The sequence below is a fragment of the Canis lupus genome, chromosome 3, assembly GCF_003254725.2.
Source record: "Canis lupus dingo isolate Sandy chromosome 3, ASM325472v2, whole genome shotgun sequence".
In the NCBI taxonomy this organism is placed as follows: domain Eukaryota; kingdom Metazoa; phylum Chordata; class Mammalia; order Carnivora; family Canidae; genus Canis; species Canis lupus.
In genome coordinates this window covers 71,450,661-71,473,123 of record NC_064245.1, presented here as the reverse complement: position 1 = coordinate 71,473,123, position 22,463 = coordinate 71,450,661, and the positions used below count along the sequence as shown (strand labels likewise).

The window sequence follows — 22,463 nt, the reverse complement described above, 5'->3', positions numbered from 1 at the left end:
CCTCGGTGCCGCCCCCCCCCGCCCCAATGCCCTGGGAAGAGCCCTGTCCAGTGCAGGAGCCTGGGGCAGCTAGCCACCTTCACGGTCACGACTGTCTTTAAAAACTTTTTGTATTGAGGTAATTGGACACTCACATGCAGTTGTAAGTAACAACAGACAGAGAGCCAGTGTACCCTTCACCTGGTTTCCCCCAAGGGTAACACCTTGCAAATCGATAGTCCAATGTCACAACCCGGGCAGCTAACACGGATAAGATGCACCCACCTTTTTCAGGTTTTCGTGGCTTTACCTGAACTCATGGCATGTGTGTGCACATGTGTAGACCACTGTGCGCACCACCACAGGCAGGACAGAGACTGGTTCCCCCCCCGAGGACCCCTCCTGCTATCCCTTTGCAGCCACAGCCGCCTCCCTCCTTCTCCCCCACTCCTGGTACCATGAATCAGTCCTCTCTTCCTATAATTCTGTCATTTTGATACAGCTCTATAAATGGAATCATACAGCTGTTTCACTCAGCACAATTCCCATCCTCCTCCTTTGGGATCTAAAAGTGAACTGCGGGGCAGCACAGGCATGGGGTTGGAGACCCGGCTGGAGTTTCCAGATCCTTTTGTCTGAGTCTCCGTTGTCTCATCCAGAACAGGAGACAGACAACGCTTGCAGGGGTGGAGGGAGGTAAGCTCTTCCTTACGAATGCCAGCAGTGTTCACCCGGGGCACGCGCTAACAGCCCAGCTGCTTTAGGTGGGCCTCGTCTCAACAGCCTAGCCAGCCTGTGAAGCAGGTTCCATTCTTCCCATCGCTCAGATGGTGACACTGGGAGCAAATGGTGGAACCAGGACTCACATCCCAGAGCGTCCAGCTCTGGTGTGGCACCATTTCTGTTTGGCAGGGAGGAGACCGGAGACCAAGGCTCAGAGTAGTGATGGGACTTGTCCCAGGGACACAACTAATTTGTGGCCGAGCCCGCTGCAGAGCCTGGTACTCCCCACCCCTCGCCCGGCACTGGTTCGCCTGTCCCCCTGGGCCTCAGGGGGATGCCCAGAGCATTCCCGTGCACCTCACCAGCAGCAGACTGGTTTTCTGCTACTTAGGAGATGCCCAGTACCATAGTGGCATCTGCCACTGCGGGATCCCAGCTGGCTGGTGCCAGTCCCAACTCAGCCACTGACCAGCAGGTGACTTTAGGTAAGTTGTTGAACTTCTACATTTCTCAGTTTCTAAGGAGAAGGAGGGATTTTTTTTTAAAGATTTTATTTATTCATGAGAGACACAGAGAGAGGCAGAGACACTGGCAGAGAGAGAAGCAAGCTCCACGCAGGGAGCCCGATGCAGGACTCGATCCTGGGACTCCAGGATCACGCCCTGAGCCGAAGGCAGACACTCAACCACTGAGCCACTCAGGTGTCCCTAGAAGGAGGGATTTTAAATATGAAGCTCAGATAATGCCTGGCACATAGTAAGTGCTCAGTAAATGTGAGTCGTTATTCACATGTGATGATTTACTTAGCCCCAGGGCCAGCTGCCAGCTCTGCATTCTGGCTCTGTAGGCTGTGTGATCTTGGGCAAGTTACCTAACCTCTCTTTACCGAGGCCGGCTGATGAAATAGGCTAACGCTCACAGAATGCCCGCATCAGTATCTGTTTAGAGCAAGCACGGCCAGCTCGTTATTATTACTACCCTCCCCCAGCACAGCCCAGCACCCAGAAGGCAAGTCTTACAAGTTGGGTCAGTTTTAACCACCCAGTCGGGGGTGGAGGTGCTACTCAGACGGTCCTGACCTGTCCTCCTGGGACCATAGCACAAACTGCCTTGGTTCTGACCTTCAACCTCCCTCATCTCAACCAACTCAATAGTCTCTCTCCTCTACCTTCCTACTCAGCCTCCATGCAAATGCAAGAGTCTACCAACCAACTCCAGCGGCATCATGGCCTGTCCCAAATACCTTAATGACCGGAAGTCCTTGTGATCGGGTCTTGCCAGCCTCTTAATCTCATGTGCTCCCCATATGGCAGCAGGCCTGAAATCCATGTCTCAGTTTTCAGGCATCCAGGGCTCCTCTGTATCTGCTGTTCCCGTTGCCTGGAAGGCCTGCTTCCTCCCTGCCTTCTCTAACCTCAGTAAACATGTCTCCTCCTCCAGGAAGCCTCTCCTGACTCCCTGAAGTGGTCCTAGGAGTTCCTTCCCCATTCTGCTATTACCTGGACTACCTCATCATAATGATCCACTCTGGTCTCTCCCACTGATCCATGAGCCACTAGGCAGAGACGAGTGGTTTCCTGGCCATGTCCCTGCTGCCCGGCAAAGCACCAGTGCACAATGGATGCCCATGAATGTCTGTGGAGTCACTGATGGTGCTGGTGGGGCCAGCCTGCCCTTCTGCACGTGCCTCCTCAAATCTTATCACTCATGCCCTTCCTCAAGAAGCCTTCATGGCTCCCTTCCCACTGGAAGGTTAAGCCCTAACTCAGTGTCTTTGTGCTACTGCTTGCTCTCTCTGAAATATTCTCTCTTCTTCTTCATCTAGGTAGCTGATACTTAAGGTTGACTTCCTCAGGGAAAACTCTCAGGCCCTCAGACCAAGCCAAATTTCACATGATGTGATCTCCTAGTATCTTTTTCCCCTCCTTAGGAATGCTCACGATTGTAGTTCTATAATTCTATAATTTACAATAACATCCTGGAACCTGCAAATGTGGTCTTGTTTGGAAAAAGGGTCTTTGTGGATGTGATTAAGTTAAGGATCTTGAGGTGAGATAATCCTGGGTTAGCTCAATGGGTCCTATATCCACTGACCTGTGTCTTTATAAAAGAGGAGGTGTAGGAGAGCCTGGGTGGCTCAGTCGGTTTAGTATCCGACTCTTGATTTCAGGCTCAGGTCATGATTTCAGGGTTGTGAGATCGAGCCTCATGTCGGGCTCCATGCTGGGTGTGGAGGCTGCTTGGGATTCTCTTTCTCCCTCTCTGCCCCATCCTCCACTCACACTCTCTCTCAAAAATAATCAGGGACGCCTGGGTGGCTCAGTGGTTGAGCATCTGCCTTTGGCTCAGGTTGTGATCCCCAGGTCCTGGGATCGAGTCCTGCATCGGGCTTTCCGCAGGGAGCCTGCTTCTCCCTCTGCCTCTCTCTGTGTGTCTCTCATGAATAAAATAGAACCTTAAAAATAAACAAACAAACAAATAAATAAAAGAGGAGGCATAGACAGAGGAGAAGGCGATGTGAAGGCAGAGGCAGAGATTTGAGTGATGTGGTCATAAGCCCAGAAACACCTGGAGCCCCTTGGTGCTGAGAGAAACAGGAAAGAATTTCCCCTGAGAGCTTCTAGAGGGAATATGCCCCTGCTAATCGCTGGACTTGGGACTTTCACCCTACAATATCATGAGAGCACACATTTCTGTTGTTTGAAGCCTCCGGGTCTGTGGTAATTTATGATAGGCAGCCTTCAGAAAGTAAACAGATCCTTACATATCAACTCATTTAATCCCCACCCAAACCCATGAGATTATTACTATTTTAAGGTCCATTTTACAGATAAGGACACTGATGAAAGCAAAAGTCCGTAATTTGCCTAAGGCCACCAGCTAGTAAGTGGCCAAACTGGGATCCCCCACTCCCTGCCCCAGAGAGCCTGGCCCCAGCAGAGGTGGGTTAGTGGGTAGTACCTGCTGCTCTGCTCCCTATCTGGAAAGCCACAGGAGCTCCTTCCCCAAGACCCTCACACGTGGACGGCCTGTCAAGGGGATGGGAGCTCACAACTTCTCAGGGAACAGCATTTCTCATAAGAATGCTTGTCCTCATGCTGGGCTGAAACATGCCTCCCGGGGACTTTCAGGCCCGGGCTCACCATACTGCAAGTCCCAGGATACCTGAAAGCTGCTCTGGAGACAGCCAGACTCTTGGTTCCCACATTACTGCCTGCTGTGTGTCCTGGGCCCCAGGGCCTCCTCATCCCTAGCGGGGACAAAGTGATGGTACCAGCGTCTTGGCTGGGTAGTGTCCACGCTGTGGCAGTAGGGGTGCACTCACTGCAGAGCTGAGAGGCGGGGCAGCAGACCAGGACATGTATAATATGCAAATCTCACAGTGGTCCCACAGACCGCCCTCCCTGGTGAGACAGCCTCAGGGTCAATTCCAAAGTCTTTCCCACAGCCTACAGATCTTACAGGCCCTGGCCTCTGCCCACTGCCCATCCTCATCCCCACCATTCTCCTACTCACCTCTCTGTAGCCCAGAGGTGTCCCTCCTTCTTTAGATTCTCAAATATGTCACATTTTCTCCCAAATCAAGCTGCTTAGCCATGCTTAATGCGAATGCTCTCCCCTTTTCTTTGCTGGAATCTAAGCTCCAGGAGGGCAGGGGCCTTCCTTCTGTTCACTGCCCTCTATCTAGATCTTAATGGCTCCCTGGTACGTAGTGGGTGTCCAAAAATATTTGCGGAACGGGACTGAATGGATGGACCTTTGCCTCGCTAAATCCTACCCTCCCGTCCAGCCTCCACCGACCGTGTATCACATCCTTCCACTATTTTATGGTGATGGTGATTTTTTGCCTAGTGGTGAGGCTATGGGCTCAGGCCTAAAGACTCCTGGCTCTGCCACTTGCTAGCTGTGTCACTTACAATATTGCCTTTCACCTGTGACCCTGAGATCTCCATCGGCACAAAGGGGGAAATCCGGGACGGTGGGCAGTGGTGTCTCCCCGCCCACCGATGGCCCAGGATGGCCTCAGTCCCAGGTGAAGGCGAGGATGAGCCTCCGGGGCCTTCAGCCCTTACCGGAGCCCGCAAGTAATCCCCAGGGCAGCTCCGACCCAGCGGGCGCCGCGACCCCGCGCGACCCGGGGCGCTCAGCCGCAGACCCCAGCCTTCCCCCGCGCGGGCCGCGGGGCCAAGTGCGCACGCTCGGGCCTCCCCGCACCTCCTCTGGCGGCCGCCGAACCGCTCCCGGCCTCGGCCCCGGGCGGGGGCGGGGCGAGCGCAGCGCCTTCCCCCTGACTGGCAGGAGCACGGGCCAATCGGAGGGGCGGCCCGGGAGGGGCGGGGCCGCGCCGGGAGCCGGGCGCCGGGCGATCGCAGGAGCTGCAGCCGGGAGCGTGCGGCACGCGCCTGCCGCTGCCCCGAGCGCGGTCCCCGGTGCCGCCGCACCTCGACCCCCGCCCCAACGAGCCGCGCGCATCTGCCCATCTTCCTCGTTGGCTTCTTACGATTTTTCTTTTTCTTTTTCTTTTTCTTTTTTTTTTTTTTTTGCACGCAACCTTTTTCTTTTCCGTTTTGTCCTTTTTAAGGCGGGGGACGGTGGCAGCGTAAGCTCGGGGCGGGGAGGGGGCGGCCGGAGGATGCGGCGCGGGGCTGCGCTCGCTACGTTCGCAGCTGCTGCCCGGCTCGGGCCCGAGCGCCGAGCAGGTGGGTACAGGTGCGCCGTGGGGGGGAGGGGTGGGGGCGCGCCCTGGCCGAAGGGGACCCGTGCACCGGCTGATGGGCGGACCCCGCGGCAGGGGACGCGGGGACCGGCGCCGCCCCGCCCCATCGCCCACCACCCTCCCCAGCCTTCGCGCCCCTCCAGATGCCCTGCCACTCTCGTGTCTCACCTCCGTGGTCCTCCACCCTTCCGCTCCCATCCCCCATTCCCTCCAAATCCCCCTTCGGCGTCTCCCAGCAGGGGGACTCTGCGCCGCCTCCCTCCGTAGGCCCCTTCCCGGTTCCGCGCCCCCAGCCCCCTCTCCCTCACGCCACCCCCATTTCCACTCCTCTCCCCATTCCGCCCCAGATCCGAGGAGGGGGAGGGGGACCCACCGGCAGCCCCAGGGAGTGGCGCGGGGGGCGTGGCCGACCGGTGCCCTCCGAGTCCGGCCCACTGAGTAAGTCAGGGTCCCCCCAGGTCCCGGGCGCGGTGGCACAGAGGCTGGAGCCGCGGGCCGCTCCGGGGCGGCGGGGGGCCGGGAGGGCGAGGCCGCCCCGCCCGCACCCCCGCACCCCCGCACCCCCGCACCCCCGCCCCGCGCACGGCACCCGCCGCGGCGGCCCCTGCCCCGCACCCCCCGCGCGGCTCCGCCCACGTGGGCGCGGGGAGGAGGCTGAAGCGCTGGGAAGAAAGGCTGGTACCCACCCTGCTGCCCCGCCGGCGCGCCCTGGGCGCACGCAGCCTCGGGAGATGGCGCGCAGGGATTGGCTCCGCGGGCCGGGCACCTTGCCGGGGCGCCCTGCGTGCAGGCCCTAGCGCGCTGTGCCCTCATCCCCAGGCCGCTGCCCCCTCACCCCCTCACCCCCTCACCCCCCCACCCCCCTCCCTGCTGCGCGCTCGTGAGGATCTGGCCTCATCCTCCCTGATGGAGGCCAATTGCCGGGCTGGAGTCTTTCGCCATAGAAGGCCCCCCGCCCCGAAGCCCCCCTCCCCCTCCCCCTCCCCCGTCCCCACAGATCCTAGTCTGCCTTTTACTGATGGCCTGGCCGGCCTGGGCTCTCTGCCAGCCTCTGCCCGGCTCTTTAGACGCCAGAGATACGGTATCTAACGGCTGGTCCTCCGCCGCCCCCACCCTTTCACGCACCCTGGGAGGGACACTGTCCTTGGCCCCTGCTGTGCTGTTCCCTCTGGGAACGCCCTTCCTTCAGCTGACCAGCTCCTTCTCCAGCAAGGTCAAGGAGAACCCCTTGCCCCGCCGGAGCTTCCGTGTATGGTGCGGTGGGACACGCTGTCGTGTCTGATGCCTCAGCCTCCCAGGCCGGGTTAGGAGATGTAGAAGGGCGAGGGGAGCCTCAGCCCCTCACACAGGGCTCTGCTCACAGTAAATACCCCACGTGAGGGGGGCCCTTCCCCACTGAGTGACCCCCTGGCGTAGGGTGAGTCTGTGGAGGAGCTGGTTTCTCCTCCAGACCTCGGGTGGGTGGGTGGCACTGCCGTGAGCCCAGGTGGCCAAGGAGGCTTGGGGATGGCATATGGGATGGTCAGGACCCCTGTCATTTGCTTGCCCAGCAGGGCAACTCCCAGATCCGCTGCTCTCAGAAAGGTCTTCTTGACGTGGATGGTGGCTGTTGGGACTCTTGCACATGGTCTGTAATGCCGAGCCTGTCTCCGGAGCTGGGGGTAACTCCCCCCTTGAGGAGACTTCTCCCAGTGAGGAATCCCTCAAAGGGTCTGAGTGTGGCCCCAACAAATGTGATGGTTGCCGCTGTCCTTCAGAAACCATCCTTAGCTCCTGCTGCCTCTGTGACCTCCCATGTTCCCCACATCCTGGCTTCCCTGGCCCAACTCTGTCCCTGCCACATGTGCCACCTCTGTGTTCCCCGGACATGTCTTCACACGCAGGCTTCTCCCCACATCCCGTGCTTCTGTTTGGTTTGGGTTTTGGGTTTTGGTTTCTTTGGGCAATGTCCTCCTCTCTCGTCTGCCTGGAGAACTCCTATTCATACATGAAGGCCCAGGTCTCCTGTTTCAGTTTGCTGGTGTTTCTTCACTTTGCTGTACAGATTGTGGGTTCTCTCACCTGTGCCCTTTTAGAACATATTTCCATATATAGTTGAAGATGTGTGACATTTTTCCTTAAGCAAACCTTGCGCACCAGAGAGTGGGGACACAATGAGGTCTGAGGGGCAGCCCTGCTTGGATGGGGGCTCCACCTTCCTGGAGAGGTAGTTACGCTGGCACCCATCACGTCAGCGCTATGAGAGGGACGTGCATAGCGGGGGACAGAGCTGATGGTCTCTCCGCAGGTCTGACTGGCAGGTTTCATGCTGAGGAAGCAGGATGGAGGTCCCCGCTCTCTTAGCGTAGACCGTAGGTTGGGGCCAGGAGAGGAGTGGCATAAGCAACTATGGCTAAGCCAGACACATGCCAGCAGCCATTGCCACTTGTGCTGGAGCTGTTTGCTGAAGTCCCTGGGAATGGGACCTGCCTCCCTGCAGGCTCTGGAGCCAGACTGCCTGGTTTCCATTGGGGCCCTGCCCTTCACTCAGCTGTGACTTTGTAACTAACACGGGGTGCCTCCCTCAGAAAGACTGGGGTCGACTGCACTGGGTTCTGGTTCTCCTCACTTGGTCTCTTGGGATTTGAGTCGCCTTGTAGGGCTTCTGAAATCGATTCACCTTTGTCCTGGTCCTTAAGGCTGTGTGATCTCAGACAACAGGATTAACCTTTCTGAGCCTCCATTTCCTGTACAAAATTGGGGCAGGGGTCCCTCTGGCTGGGCTGGTATGGGGACCAAAGTGTGGTCTCTGGGCATGGGCACCACTTCCTAAGTGGTGATGGTGAGGGAGCTTATGGTTAAAAAATTCATCCTTTGGTTTTGTCCAGAGCAGCCACCCCATTTAGAGGCCCTCTGAGCCCTTCCTTCCCTAGCTAACAACACCAGGCCAATAAGCTAAATATTCAATCAATGGGAGTGAAAGATGAAGGGAGTGGGTACCTGTCGGCTGATGGGAGTGAGTGCACACCCGTGTGAGATGTCGAGGGCTGCGGGCAGGAGTCCTGAGTTTATAGTATGCACAGTCAAGGCCACCCACTCGGCCTGAGCAGCTCCTTTGATGCTTCTGTCATCTGGGCTGCTTTCCTGCTCAGTGTTTACAGTGATTTCCGCTCAGTTCCTAGGAAGACTCTTACACCCCTAAAAGAACAAATCATCAGCACCAGCTAGGTGAGCTGAGCTGGGACAGGACAGGGCCAGGTCAGAGGAGGGGCTGCATCAAGGACCAGCTGGGACCCTCCTGGCTGTGCCATCCTGGGCAAATCTCTTAACCAGTCTGTAGCCCGGTTCCTTTTCTTGTGATGCTCATGGGAGGAGTATAGCTATCGTTGCTTAAACTCCCCCTCCTGCTGTGAATTATCTCACGGAAGCTGCACAGCACCTCTTTAGGGAAAGATTACGTGAGCACCTGACAGGCAGGGGCTGAGCCTGGAGGTGGAGGCGGAGGCGGGACTCACCAGCGGGGGTCCCACGCTCCAGATCCTAGGGGTTGCGCCATGGAACACGCTGATCCCTGTAAAGCAGCGTCGACCTTCTTACAGGACCCATGTGAGGAATCAATCAGAGGAGGCTTCTCGGGGCTTTACATCGAAATAGGTTACCTTGAAGCCAGAAGCCATTAGTGTTGCTGTGATCTGAGGCTCAGGAAAGGACTCCAGGGCAGGCCAGCAGTGGGACCTTGCTTGTCATTGTCACTCTAGCCCAGAATACTGTCAGCAAATGTTTTCTTTGCTCTGGCCTTTCTAAGGCCAGGTGGGCAGCCCAGGGACTATGGGCCAGCTGGGGGGAGGGCACGAGCAAGGAGAGGGCCTGAGAGCCTGAGGCTGTGAGGCAGGGGCTAGAAGCCCCTCCTGTGCGAGGTGGGACGCTGGTCCAGAATGGCCCAAAAGTAGCAGAGTGAGGGTGAGGCCCCCTCCCCAGCAGGGACTGAGGCTCTCCTTTCGCCTTCGGTATTAGTATTTATTTTTGGAACTGCGACAGGAAATATTTTACCTCTCATTCATCTCTAGAAATGAATTGAGATAAATGCCATTATTTTCTTAATTGTAACAGTTAATACTTGTTAAGCACCCACCAGGGGCTGGGGTGCATGCCGTCGTTGGCAAGCTCTGGCCCTATTAGCCCCGTCTGCTTCTGTAAATAAAGTTTTATTAGCACTCAGCCACGCCCATTTGTGCACCTGTTGTCTGTGGCTGCTTCTCTGCTCTGTTGACAGAGTTGCACAGCTGTTGCCATCACCTGTAAAGCCAGAAGCACTACCTGGCCCTTTGCAGCTTGAGTTTGCTGTCTCCTGGTCTGTGCTGTACCTGATTTGAGTTCATTTGGTTTTGGACACAAGCTCAGAGGGAGGTGCCTTGTGTTTCTCACTTTATAAATGGGTACAGACAGCCTCTGAAGCCTGCCCCAGGGCCACAGAGCTGGTACGTGGGGGAGCAGGGTCTGCACCCAAGCAGGCTACATTATTACTTTTTGGGGGGGACATATTTTTTGTTAGCGCCTAATTGAATTTTACCATGTTTAGAGAATATAGTCTGTATGTTATCTATAACATTATATCTATTTTTAAAAACTTATTTACAATTTCTTTCTTTAAAGATTTATTTTATTTCATTTTTTAAAATATTTTATTTATTTATTTGTTCATGAGGGACACAGAGAGAGAGGCAGAGACATAGGCAGAGGGAGAAGCAGGCTCCCTGCAGTGAGCCCGATGTGGGACTCGATCCCAGGACCCTGGAATCACGCCCTGAGCCAAAGGCAGATGCTCAACCACTGAGCCACCCTGGTGCTCCTATAGCTGTTTTTCTTTTTCAAAATTTATTTAGGTAATCTCTACACCCACCAAGGGGCTCCATCCCACGACTTTGAGATCATGACCCGAGCCAAAATCAAGAGTTGGATGCCTAACCAAACTAAGCCACCCAGGTGCCCCTATGGACAATTCCTTAATGACCTGATTCCTGATCATTTCTTAAAATATCTTTGTGTTAAATATATATGTACTATTTAATAATGATGATCACGTTAATTATATTTAAGTGTACGAGTCAGTGGTGGTATGTTCATATTGTTGTGCAGCCGTCCCCATCAAGTCCAGAATGTTCCCATCATCCCAGACTGATAGTCCATGATCTTACCATGACCCCATACTGCCTTGTATGAGTTTTGTAGGAAAAAAGCAAATGGTGGTGGCATCATCATTTGGCATGGGAGGCTTTGATGGCAGCTTTGGGTTTGAATGCTGGCTCTGCCATTTGCCAGCTGATGGTGGGCGAGCCTGTGTACTTCTCTGAACCCCTTACAAGTCAGTGTCCTCATTTGTAAAATGGACAGCCCCAGTCCCTCTCCCTGCAGGTCACATGGGCATGGGGATGAACTAAACAGAGGTGAAGGCCCAGCCTCCTGCGGTGGGCAGTAGCTATGACTCTGTTCCCTTGAGCAGCCACACCTTAATGGGGTGTTAGGTCTGTTTCTCTGTGAGGCCTGTGGTGTCCCCTTGATCCTTTCCAGGCCCTGAAAGTATCCTCAGGACCTAGCACATGCCCTGAAGTCCCTGCCTGGACCTCAGAGGACCCAGATGCTGTGTGGATGCGGCCTCCTGCTGTCCTTTCTACCCAATGGCCCAGACTTGGCTGCAGGGCCATGCTAGGGAATGAAAGGAGGTTCTGTATGCCATCCTGAGACTGCCAAGGGCTGCCCATGTGGCAGTAATGCCCTTGTGTGTGCCAGGTCAGGGAACGCGCTGGCTCAGCCTGCTGGCCTTAGTGCCTCCACCTCGGCTGCATTCTGATTTGGGAGCCCTGGACTGGCCCCTGTTCCCTTCCTCAGCTCGAGGGGTGGGACATACCTCCGAGGGGTGCCCTGCTTCCTTTGCAGGGTAGGCAGCCTGCGAGGATCACAACTATGGGAGTGGAGGCGAGGAGTGATCTGGTGAAGTGGCTTTCTACTTCTCCTAGCCGTGGGAGCCCCTGTCCCTCCCCCCCCCCCCCATTCCCATTGTATCCTGTTGCTTCTGGACGCGGGTCAGTCCTTTCTGCTTGCTGAGACATGGGGTTTTATTCAACGGGGTCACAACCTAGATTCTCTGGTGAAATAGTTCCCCCCCTCTCTGCCCCTCTACCCTTGCTTTTTAAAAATTGAGGTGCAATTCACATGACATAAGACAAACCATTTTAAAGTGTACCATTCAGTGGCATTTAGTACATTTGCAAAGTTATGCAACTGCTGTCTGTCTCTAGTTCCAAAACATTTTCATCTCTTGCAATGAAAGGCCTGTATCCATTAAGCACTTACTCCCCATCCTCCCCTCCCTCGGCCCCTGGCAACCACTGGTCTGCATTGCATCTCTAAGGATTTGCCCATTCTGGACATTTCGTGTTGATAGAACCCTATTACATGTGGCCTTTTGCGACAGCATAATGCCCTGAAGGTTCATCCAGGTTGTAATGGGTGTCAGTGCCTTGGTCCTTTTTTATGGGTGAGTAATATTCCGTTGTGTGGCTAGATCGCTTTATATTATCCATTCATCTGTTGTTGGATGTTTGGGTGGCTTCCACTTTTTGGCTCGTGTACCTAGGGTTTGAAGCAAGGCTTACGGAGTTAAAATGTTGTTCCTGGGATCTGTCCTGCCTAGGTTCTGTTCTGGCACTTCCACTCTGTCTTCTCACTGCCAGTCCATCATTCAGCCACTCAGCCCATGCTCCTGGATTGCACTTCATGCCAGGCACTGTGCTGGGAGCCTCCAGCCTGGACTTGTTCTTGACATCTGGAGAATGATTTCTTGGCTTCTCGTTTTCCAAGCCGGGGCATGGGAGTGCCCTGAGGCAGGAGGAATGGCATGGGGGCCAACCTAGATGCTCCAGAGAGGCAGCTGGCATGGGAGCCCGGCTGCCTTTCTGTTGGCTCCTGGAACATGCTGGACTCTTCCTGCACCAAGGTTTGTGTTTGCTGCTTGATGTCTGGCACACTCTTCCCTGTCCTCACCCGAACCATGGTCTTCTCATGCTTCACATCTCGGCTTGAATTTCCGCTCCCCCCAGAGGTCTTCCCTGTCCACTGTAGGTAGATACCTGTCTCCCTTCTGCTGTTATTCTTTTCTACTGCATTCTTTTTTCTTCTGAAATCATCACCATCTGAAGGGGTTTTTCCTTGTTTATCATCATTCCTCCATCCCCATAAGCCAGGGCAAAAGCACCAGCAGGGCAGGGACCTTGCCTGGCGTGTTTGTGCTCATCTTTCAACACAGGGTATTGGCACACAGTAGGTGCTCAATAAATAATCGCTGCTGTTGCTTGGAGTCAGATGTGACTTAACTACTTGATTGCACCTTGTTAGCTCCGTGACCTAGAGCACATCTCCTAATCATTCTGAGCCTCACTCCATTTTTTGGTCAATAGGAAGGCCATCCAGTGTCCCTAGCCCTGGTGCGCAGGTCAGAATACCCTGTGCAGACCGCCCAGAGCCGTGTTGGTGTGCAGTAGGTGTTTGTAACCGGTGCTGCTGCTGGTGGTAGTTGGAGATGTGGTCATAGCGATTGTGGATGAGTCTCCATGTGCTGGGTGATGTATATACTTGCTCGCCCGGAGGTGGGTAGGGGCTCCTAAAGCTGAGCTCCTGGCCACTCGCCATTGCTCAGTGCCTTTGAGCCCTGAAATGTGGCTCTTCTGAATTGACCTGGGGTGGTGAGTAAAAAAAATACACACTCGATTTCTAAGACTGTATCAGCAGGAGAGTGAAAAAGATCTCAGGAAAAATGTTAACATTGATTACACATTGAAATGCTATTTTGGATCTGTTGGGCCAAATGAAATGTATTATTAAAATTCATTTCACTTGTTTCTTTTTGTTTTTAATGTGGCAACTAGAGAATTAAACTTTGCGGGTGGGGCTCACATTGTCTTTCTTTCCGGCAGTGCTGCTTTAGAGGTTCACGTCCTTGGGAGCAGGGGCCAGGTTCTGGGGGGCTGCAGCTCTGCCTTCTATGAAGTGCATGGCCCTAGGCAGGTTAATTAAGTTCCGTCGTGCTTCAGTTTCCTCTTCTGTAAACAAGAAGCTCAGTCTGATGACAAGCAATGACAGTGCATATTTGAGGGCTTCCTGTGTGTCCCTGGAAGGAACGAGGGCCCCATGAAGAGGAGGTGTGGCAAGGTCTCAGCCCACATCAGCTTTCATTCTGGGGAAAGAGGGACCCACACAATCTAAATAAATCACAAACCCTGTCACTAAGACTGTGATGCTTCCCTGAAGAATCTAAGGAAGGAGGCGCCATGGACATCATACCTGCCACGAGAGCTGGTCTCGAGGTGGGAGCCAGCAGGGATGGCTCTCCATCCAGCCCGGTGCATAGCAGGTTCTCTGTAACTGGCAGCAGAGATGACTACTCGGGAATGGCTCAAGAGCACTGGGTCACTCTACCCAGCAAACCTCCACATGATGGCTCTAGCCTTTTTAATCCCAGCGCATGTAATAACCACATCAGGATTTTGCTGCTGTCCCCTGAAGAATTTGCAACCTCATGTGCAGTGCATTTCCTGTGGCTACCGAATGCAGGAGTCTATCCTAGAAGCTTCTCTATGGCCAGCTCTGATTGGACGAGGGCAGCTGATGGCCAGGTTTGATTTTTCAAAGGCAGCTTCTCGGGGCGTGGCACGGCCTCCCTGGTATTGTGTGCATCTTGTCTACTCTGCACCCATCTCCACTGCTTCCTATCAGGCCTGGGAGGGAATCTGAATTTCATCCCCGATCCAGCCTGGAACCACTAGGGAGACAAGTCGCTTCACCCCTGGGAGCTCTGGCGTCCTGGGAGGTACCCACCATGTCCCCATCACAAGTTGCTTGTGCTCCCTCCACGTGGAGAGATGCCCGGGAAGGGCTTTGTTTCGGTTTTGCAGGGGTCACCTGGCATTGTCCCTGTTTTCTACGTGCACGCCGGCCTTCAAGTGCCTGGCATGGTACTGCCTGCTGGGGTGGGAGGTGGAGAGTGGGGCATGCTCACGAAGAAGCAGAAATGAGCCTCAGGTGGGTTATGGAGGGTGGGAGCATCTTCCTTTCCTGCTCTTCTCAGCCTGCACCACCGCAGTGTTGCGGAGTGAGTGAGTTACCTGAGGTTGCACAAGTAGAAATGGCAGTGGTGGGGCTGCTCTGGCTACTTGTACGGTTGCTAATTGCATATGAAAAGTGTGCAGACCTTAGCTGGGCATTCAAAGGTCCCATGGTGTGCTCCCAGCTCGGTTGCCATCATTTACTCCAGTGAGCTGTACCTCCCTGCTCAGCACTGCTCTTTCTTCCAGATCCTTGTATGCCATCTCCCTCTGCCTGTGACATCCTGCTTGCTCCATGGCCCAGCTTGGATGTCACTTCCTCCATTCTCACTGGGCCCCCAGGAGAGACCTGTTTGCTTATTACCCTACAAGTTCGGATTGAGTGAATGAAGTCACTGGGATTGGATAAAGACAGGAATAGCCAGGAAGCAGAAGAATGCACCAAAGGAGCTGCTTCTGCTCATCTCAATTTTGCTAGCATGGCGTGGCCTGCTCCTGCCTCTCTCATCCCACGCCTTCAGTAGGGCATGTGTCCAGCTACACCATCTGTCCACTGTTTCTGACTGAGCCAGGCTTTTTGCACATGCTGTTCCCTCTGATAGATTTGCCTGTTCGCTTTTCCTGTCCTCATCCAGCCAGTGAACACCCTCCACTTGTGCTTAGAATCCATCACTAGCTTTATTTCCTCCAGAAAACCTTCCCTGTTGTCCCCCTTCTTGTTCCCCTTCCTCAGGCCAGGTCAGGCATGTCCCCAGGGCTCCTGCTGCCCTAAGAATCCCCCGCTTACTGTCCTGGACATGGTATTGCAGCTGTCTGTGACTTGTCTGACTCTCCCACTAGGCAGAAGGTTCCAGAAGGTTTTAGGAAGCTTGAGATGCCATCTGATTTGCAACAGGATTCCCAGAGCCTGGCACAGGGTGGGTCAATAGATTTTTGGCCTTTGGTCTCACAGATCATGATAATGTCAGTGCTAAGAGGGGCCCCAGTAGGGGAGGTGGTCCGTTGTTATGTCAGATCCGCCCTGTCCTTAACTAGTGTCACTCCATTCTCTGTAACAGCCACCTCATGACTACCCTGCAAACCTTAGATAACCCAGTACTTGGGGCAGAGGCACCCTGGTGGCCGTGTTAGCCCAAAGGGACCATTGTGGAGCTTCTGTAGCTTCTTCATAAAGGATCCCCCGCACATGGATTTCACTGTCTTGCATTGCAGTCTGCTTTCAGTTCAGGACTACAGATATGCTAAAAAGCTGTTCTTCAGAATCCAAAACATCTCATGTTGACTGAAGGTTGTAGTTCTTTTTTTTCTAAAGTTTATTTATTTATTCATGAGAGACACAGAGAGAGACAGAGACACAGGCAGAGGGAGAAGCAGGCTCCCTGCAGGGGGATCCCGATGTGGGACTTGATCCCAGGACCCTGGGATCATGTCCTGAGCTGAAGGCAGATGCTCATCCACTGAGCCACCCAGGCGTCCAGGTTGTAGTTCTTGTTAAATTGTCCTACTTTTTCCCTTTCCCCCATTGCACCTCCGAATGCAGCTTTGGAAGACGTGGCTTCTTTCGGGAAGTTGGCAGGATTGCTCCCTGGGCCAGAGCAACTGGACCGGTGAGCTCATTAAGCCAGGTAGTAATTGGGTTCCTGCAGCAAGTCTGGTTCCTTCTAGGCTGGGGAGTAGGTGATCTCTTTGCCAACCAGATACTTTATGGTGAACAAGGGCCAGGATGCCTACAGATTGTGCCTGTTCTGTTTTAACCTTCAGGCAGATGGGTTCTTCACTGACATGAATGTCTCCCTGGATTAGTCACCCAGGACGAACCCAGTTGATGACAGCCTGGGCATTTGAGATCCTGAGAGTCCTCTACAGGGGTGACTAAAAACAAATACAAGACAGTTCAGGCCAGGGACACAGGCAAGTCCTATTGCTGGGTAGGCTATTGGAAATTGGGGGTGCTCCAGCCAGAAGATGGGGGAGGGGTGCCAGGTACCCCAACCCTCAGGTGTTAACAATACAGATTGTGAATTTGGGATGTCACGGTTCACAAACTCCTGGTTTACAGCTTCTCTTCATGTTTGTTGATGAGCAGAGGGCTTGGTAGGGAAACTAAGAGGTCAAGTAACTGGGATGTTGGAGGCATAAGTCGCTCAGGCAGGGATGTGGGCTGATTGGTTTGGGATGGGGTTTTAACTGTCCATTGGGACAGGTACACAAGGGACCTCTGTTCACCAGAGCTTCATTAACATCTGTCCCAGATCTGCAAGAGCAATACCATGACATTTGAAAATACCCATACTGTGGACTTTGTTGTGAATTTCAACCATCCCTTCCTACTTTGGTTTAAAGCACTGAGCTGTCATGAAGGTGATTCCCAAAACATGGCAAGTGGCCCCATCCCTCCTTGTGGGCATGTCAAGTTGTAGCTCCAAATCCTCCAGCCCAGTAGACTGGTAGTAGACATTTCTTTAGATGGTGTTCCATGGCTGTTGGACAAATAATTGAAGTGCTCCTGTTTGCTGGAACCAGAGAGAAAAAAAATCATGAATGATTTGAAAACCACCTGGGGGCATCTAGCTGGCTCAGTTAAGTGTTCAACTCTTGACTTTAGCTCAGGTCACAATCTCAGGGTCATGAGATCAAGTTTTGCTTTGGGCTCCATGCTGGACATGGAGTCTGCTTAAGATTCTCTTTCTCCCTCCCTTTTCCCCCTCCTGCTCACCTTCTCTCACTCTCTTAAAAAAGGAAAAGAAGGGATCCCTGGGTGGCGCAGCGGTTTGGCGCCCGCCTTTGGCCCAGGGCGCGATCCTGGAGATCCGGGATCGAATCCCACGTCGGGCTCCCGGTGCATGGAGCCTGCTTCTCCCTCTGCCTGTGTCTCTGCCTCTCTCTCTCTCTCTCTCTCTCTCTCTCTGTGACTATCATAAATAAATAAAAAAAATTAAAAAAAAAGAATTAAAAAAAAAAGGAAAAGAAAAGCCATTTAAGAAACTGAAAAATTGTCAGAGAGGTAATTTTGCTATCTGGGTTAAAAATAATTAGCCTTTTGAAGTTGTCACTCTACCTTTTATTCCAAACTCAGTGTCTTATTCACTTAGTGCAAAAGAATGCAGTCAAGGAGGAGCAGAGGAACCAAAAAGACATGAGACATGTAGAAAACAATCAGTAAAGTGGCAGAGTTGAACTCAGCTCTACAAATATTAACATTAAATGTGAATGGGTTAAACAATCCAATCAAAAGGCAAAGATTATCAGAACATAAAAATGATCTAACTATATGCTGTGTATAGGAGATACATATCTTTGGATTCAAATATAAGATAGATTGAAAGTAAAAGGATGGAAAAAGATATATCATGCAAAGAGCAAAACCACAAGAAAGCTAGAGTGGCTGTATTGGTATTATATAAGATAGACAAAATAAAAAACAGAGATACGGGTGCCTGAGTGGCTCAGTTGGTTAAGCATCTGCCTTTGGCTCAGGTCATGATTCTAGGGTCCTGATATCAAACCTTGCATTGGACTCCCTGCTTGGAAGGGAGTCTGCTTCTCCCTCTCCTTCTGACCCTCTCTCCTGCTCATGGTCTCTCTCTCTCTCTCAAATAAATAAATAAAATTTTAAAAAAACATAAAGAGGGACATTTTATAATGATAAATGGGTCAATCTATCAGGAAGGTATAAACAACCATAAACACATGTGCACCTAACAACAGAGTGTCAAAATCCATGAAACCAAAACTGACTGAAATGAAGGGAGAGATAGATAATTCAGTCCATCGTTGGATACTTAAATACTCCATTTTAGGTAATGGATAGTACAACTGGATAGAGGCTCAACAAGGAAATAGAAAACTTGAACTACACTGTAAACCAACTAGAGCTAACAGAAACATCAGAATATGTATTCTCAAGTGTACATGGATTGTTCTTTAGGACAGACCATATGCTCAGCCATAAAACAAACTCAGTACATTTAAAAGAATAGAAATAATGCAAAATATGCTTTCTGACCACAAGGCAATGACATTCAGGAGGCAATACCAGCAAACAGTGCCTGGCCTGTAGCTGATGCTCAACTCTCATCTTGTCAGTCCTACGTCTAAGACCTCCACTTGTCCTTCTGATTTCATCCTCCATCACTCTCACTCATACCTTTACTTCCTGGCCTGACTGAGCTACTGACTTTCCCACCCACTGTTTCCAGCTTCCTTGCATTTGCTTATGCTGCCTCACTTCCTGAAATGTCTGTTCCTTTGCCTTCCCCACCCCCATCCTGTCTCCTAAGTTTGCATCCTGTCCTTCCTACCTTCCATGAACATCTGCCTTAGTGAGCTACAATGAGGAGAGTGCATAAGCAACTGATCAGAGCAGTGGTTCTCCAAATGGGGTCCTGGACCAGCAGCACGAGCATCACTGGGGGCATTTTAGAAATGCACATTCTTAGGCTCCTCCCTGAGCTACTGGATCAGAAACTGGTTTGGGACCTGGCAGCCTGGCTTTTAACAAATTCTGTGGGAAATTCTGATACTCCCTCCAGTCTGAGAACCAGAGCAGGAAGTAGTTATACACAGTCGGTCTATTTGGTCATCACGAAGACAGTTGACAGCTGATTGGTTCCCTCCAGTAGTCAGGAATCACCCATGCTGTCCTGCTATATCTACAACTGAGTACAGAGACCCTTGCTTCCTAACAGCAGTTCCTAGAAGGCAGTTCTCTGTCCAATAAGCACAAGCATGTTGCCATTGGTGCTCAGAGTGAAGGGTGCTTGGGTTCCAGTGGTTTCCTGTGGAAGAAGGAAGATGTCCTGGCCTTCTTGTACTGTACTCCCTCTTTGTCATGGATGTGGGCTATAATCTCATTTCTAGGAAAGAGGGAAAGTGGCAGAGTGTGAAAACCACCCCTGAGCCTGGAGTCCCAAGGCTCAGGTTTGTATCCTGCCCACCTACTGCTGTAGCCTTGCAGTGGTCCTTTTTCTCCCAGGGTGTGTGTGGAGCACCTGCTGTGTGCTGGGCACTTGGTCCCTGCCCTCTTGAAGTACAGTGAGCAAGGATGATAATCATAGACAATTGCAGAACAACACTATACCCTTACCTCTCTCTGGATTTGTTTCCCCCAACTGTAAGATGATTTTTATACCATAATCTACCCTAATATACAAAACAGGGAAATGATGGTTTTTTCTTGGATATATTTTATGACCTTAAACTTATGACATTTATAAGGTCAGTGCATGAGAATAGTGAGGTTGCTTTGATGATTAGAGCTTTTGAAATGAAAAATTTGGGGTGATAGTTGTGGTCTTAACAGCCGTGGCATCTTCAGTGTTGCCAGGCTTTTGTTGTGGTTGTGGGAATAGTTTGTGTTTTGAGAGTCCTTATGTACCACACTTGCCGTTGGTAAGGGTTACTGTTTGATCGGCAACTTGGCTTGCGATCTCAGGATGCCCTGTACTGGAGGTGGTAGGAGAGTCTGTGCAAACAGCCGCACAAAGCTGGGTTTTCACCTGGTACCTCAGGTCCATGCAACGGGGTCTGCAAAGGGTTAACGTTTGGTGTGCAGGTCATTTGAATTTGCATGCTGTCTGTTTTGTTTAAAATGATTATACCTGAGGGATGCCTGGGTGACTCAGTGGTTGAGTGTCTGCCTTTGGCTCAGGGTGTGATCTTGGGGTCCTGGGATTGAGTCCTGTATCAATCTCTGTGTGTCTCTCATGAATAAATAAAATCTTTTAAAAAGTTGATTATGCCTGAAAAGATGGAATCAAACGTGTTGCTCTAGATCCCAGACCCCCAAGCATCTTCATGGAATGGAGTGTGCAATCCAGGCCCTCATCACCTCCCAGCCCTGCAAAGTGCTGATGGTTCTGCTCCGATTTAGACATTGGCCATTGTCCCTTTGCAGGCTGTCATCTGCCCTTTAGTACCATGTTTGGTCTCAAACTCCTAAGTGTCCCATGTTGCTCAGTCTGGGACCTGGAAAGGCAGAGTCTCCAGGGCCATCACTGATGGAGCTGAGCTGTGTGGGAGGAAGAGCTGTGTGAGGGCCAGCCCTTGCCTCATCTTATCTCTGTGAGCAGATCCTTAGGGTCCAGGGTCCTCCTAGGAGGGCTGCAGGTCCCGTCTGCCCGCTCCTTCTGCATAATGGCTCTAGAGTTATTGGGTGTTTGGAGAGAACAGCAGTCAGATGAGGAAAGGGGGATCTCTTCCTGAAATTACACCTGGTTATGCCACTCCTCTGCCTAACGGGTTCCTGGTGGCCAGGGATGAAGCATACACTCTGTCATTATATCTATGACCTATTCTGATCCTCTGACTTTTACTGTCTTAGCTCAGGCTGCCATAATAAAAATACCATAGACTGGGGGGCTGAAACATGGGAAATGTATTTTCATTGTTCTGTAGGCTGGGAAGTCCAAGATCAGGCTGCTGGTCAATTTTGGCATGATCTGCCTTCCTGCATTCTTACTGTGTGCTCATGAGGAGGCAGGAGAGGGTGAAAGCAGGCTCTCATGTGTCTCTTCTTTTTTAATTTTAAAGATTTTATTTATTTAATCATGAGAGACACAGAAAAAGAGAGGCAGAGACAGAGGCAGAGGGAGAAGCAGGGTCCCTATAGGGAGCTCCGTGGGGGACTTGATCCTAGGACCCTGGGATCAGGACCTAAGCTGAAGGCAGGCAACCATTGTGCCACCCAAGTGTCCATCTCTTGTGTCTCTACTTATAAGGGCACTAATCCCATCTTGAGGACTGTACGCTCATGACCTCGTCTTAACCCTTGTTACTCCCCAAAAGCCCCAACTCCAAATACCATCCCACTGGGGATTCGGGTTTCAACATAGGGTGAGAACCTATGTTCGGATTCGGGTGACCCTGACCCCTCCCTGATGAGCCCCATGAGGGGTTCCTTGAACTCACTGGGCCCCCTTCCTTCCTCCTGACTCTGTACTTCTGTGTCTTCTTGCTAGCACTGCCTTTCTGCTGCCTCTAGAGATGGCTCAGGCTCATCTTGTGTGCTTCCCTGCCCACCCTGGGTCCTGAACATCTTTTCGTCACAGCCCTGACCACACTCTGGGGCTGTCATCTTTCATAGTCCTTCTTGTGCCCTGGCTGCAGCTGAGGACCCACGTGGGAGGCATGTTTGTGGCTTCCGTGCCCAGCCTGGGGCCAACAAGTGTCTACACCTGATGAAGTCATTGTTAACTATCTTCCCTACTCAGCTGGTAGTAACCTGGCAGGGAGCACATCTTGGTCCAGGCACCCCAGCTCTGTAATTAGTGTCTCTCTCTCTGAGGCCCTGGTCTCTCCCTACCTATCTCAGCCCCACCCTGCCCCCGTCATTTCTAGAGTCACCTTCTTGGGAGAAGCTAGGACATAGGCTCTGTGTCCCCTCCCCTCCAGCTTTGTGCACACAGCAGACACTTGGTAGGTGTCTGCTGAAGAGTGTGCCCTAGGCATAGCACGCCAGGTTGAGTGGCTGGTGTAGAAAGGATGTGGAAACCACAAACGAAGTTTGCTTGAAAGTCATTGGTTGCCCTGCTTGTTCTTGGCGGTGTGATTAATTCTCAGCCTGGTGACTCATTTCAGCAGAGGCGGGACAGAAATGGGCTGACAGCTGGGGCCTTTTCTGGGACTTCTTAAGGGGACTATGCACATCAATAAAGAGGATGTTCTAATATGGAGCAGGGAGTTTGCCAGGAGCCAGCAAGTAGCAGCTGAAAGAGCAAAGGTAGGGACTTGAGTGAATCTTTTACTCACTTTAAGCTAAAATTTTGTTCCTGTGAGATGAGAATAACCCGTCTCTCTAGGACCTTATGAGCACTGGGATTGTGTGTGTAAAGCACCTGATGCCTGGCGGCTGCCCAGGAAGTAGCAACCTTCTCCCCCTAGGTGTGCACAATAGCTGAGGCTTAGCTAGGTGCTCAATAAATGTAGTTACTTTGGCCTTCCTTTGGATGAGGCAGTGTCCGGGTTAC

General features: G+C 52.3%; 1 protein-coding gene across 4 annotated transcripts in view; it reads left to right on the top strand.

The window, feature by feature from the left end:
- Positions 1–5,077: 5,077 nt before the first annotated feature.
- The window catches only part of JAKMIP1 (janus kinase and microtubule interacting protein 1), a 141,116-nt gene continuing 123,730 nt past the window's right edge, over positions 5,078–22,463 (top strand). For 2 of the 4 annotated variants that reach the window (XM_049108642.1, XM_049108643.1), the window contains exon 1: positions 5,078–5,402. The gene's annotated coding sequence lies outside the window, so the exon portion shown is untranslated. Of the gene's footprint in view, positions 5,403–22,196; positions 22,217–22,463 lie in introns of those variants that run through there. The other 2 variants (XM_049108646.1, XM_049108645.1) reach the window with 2 other exon arrangements.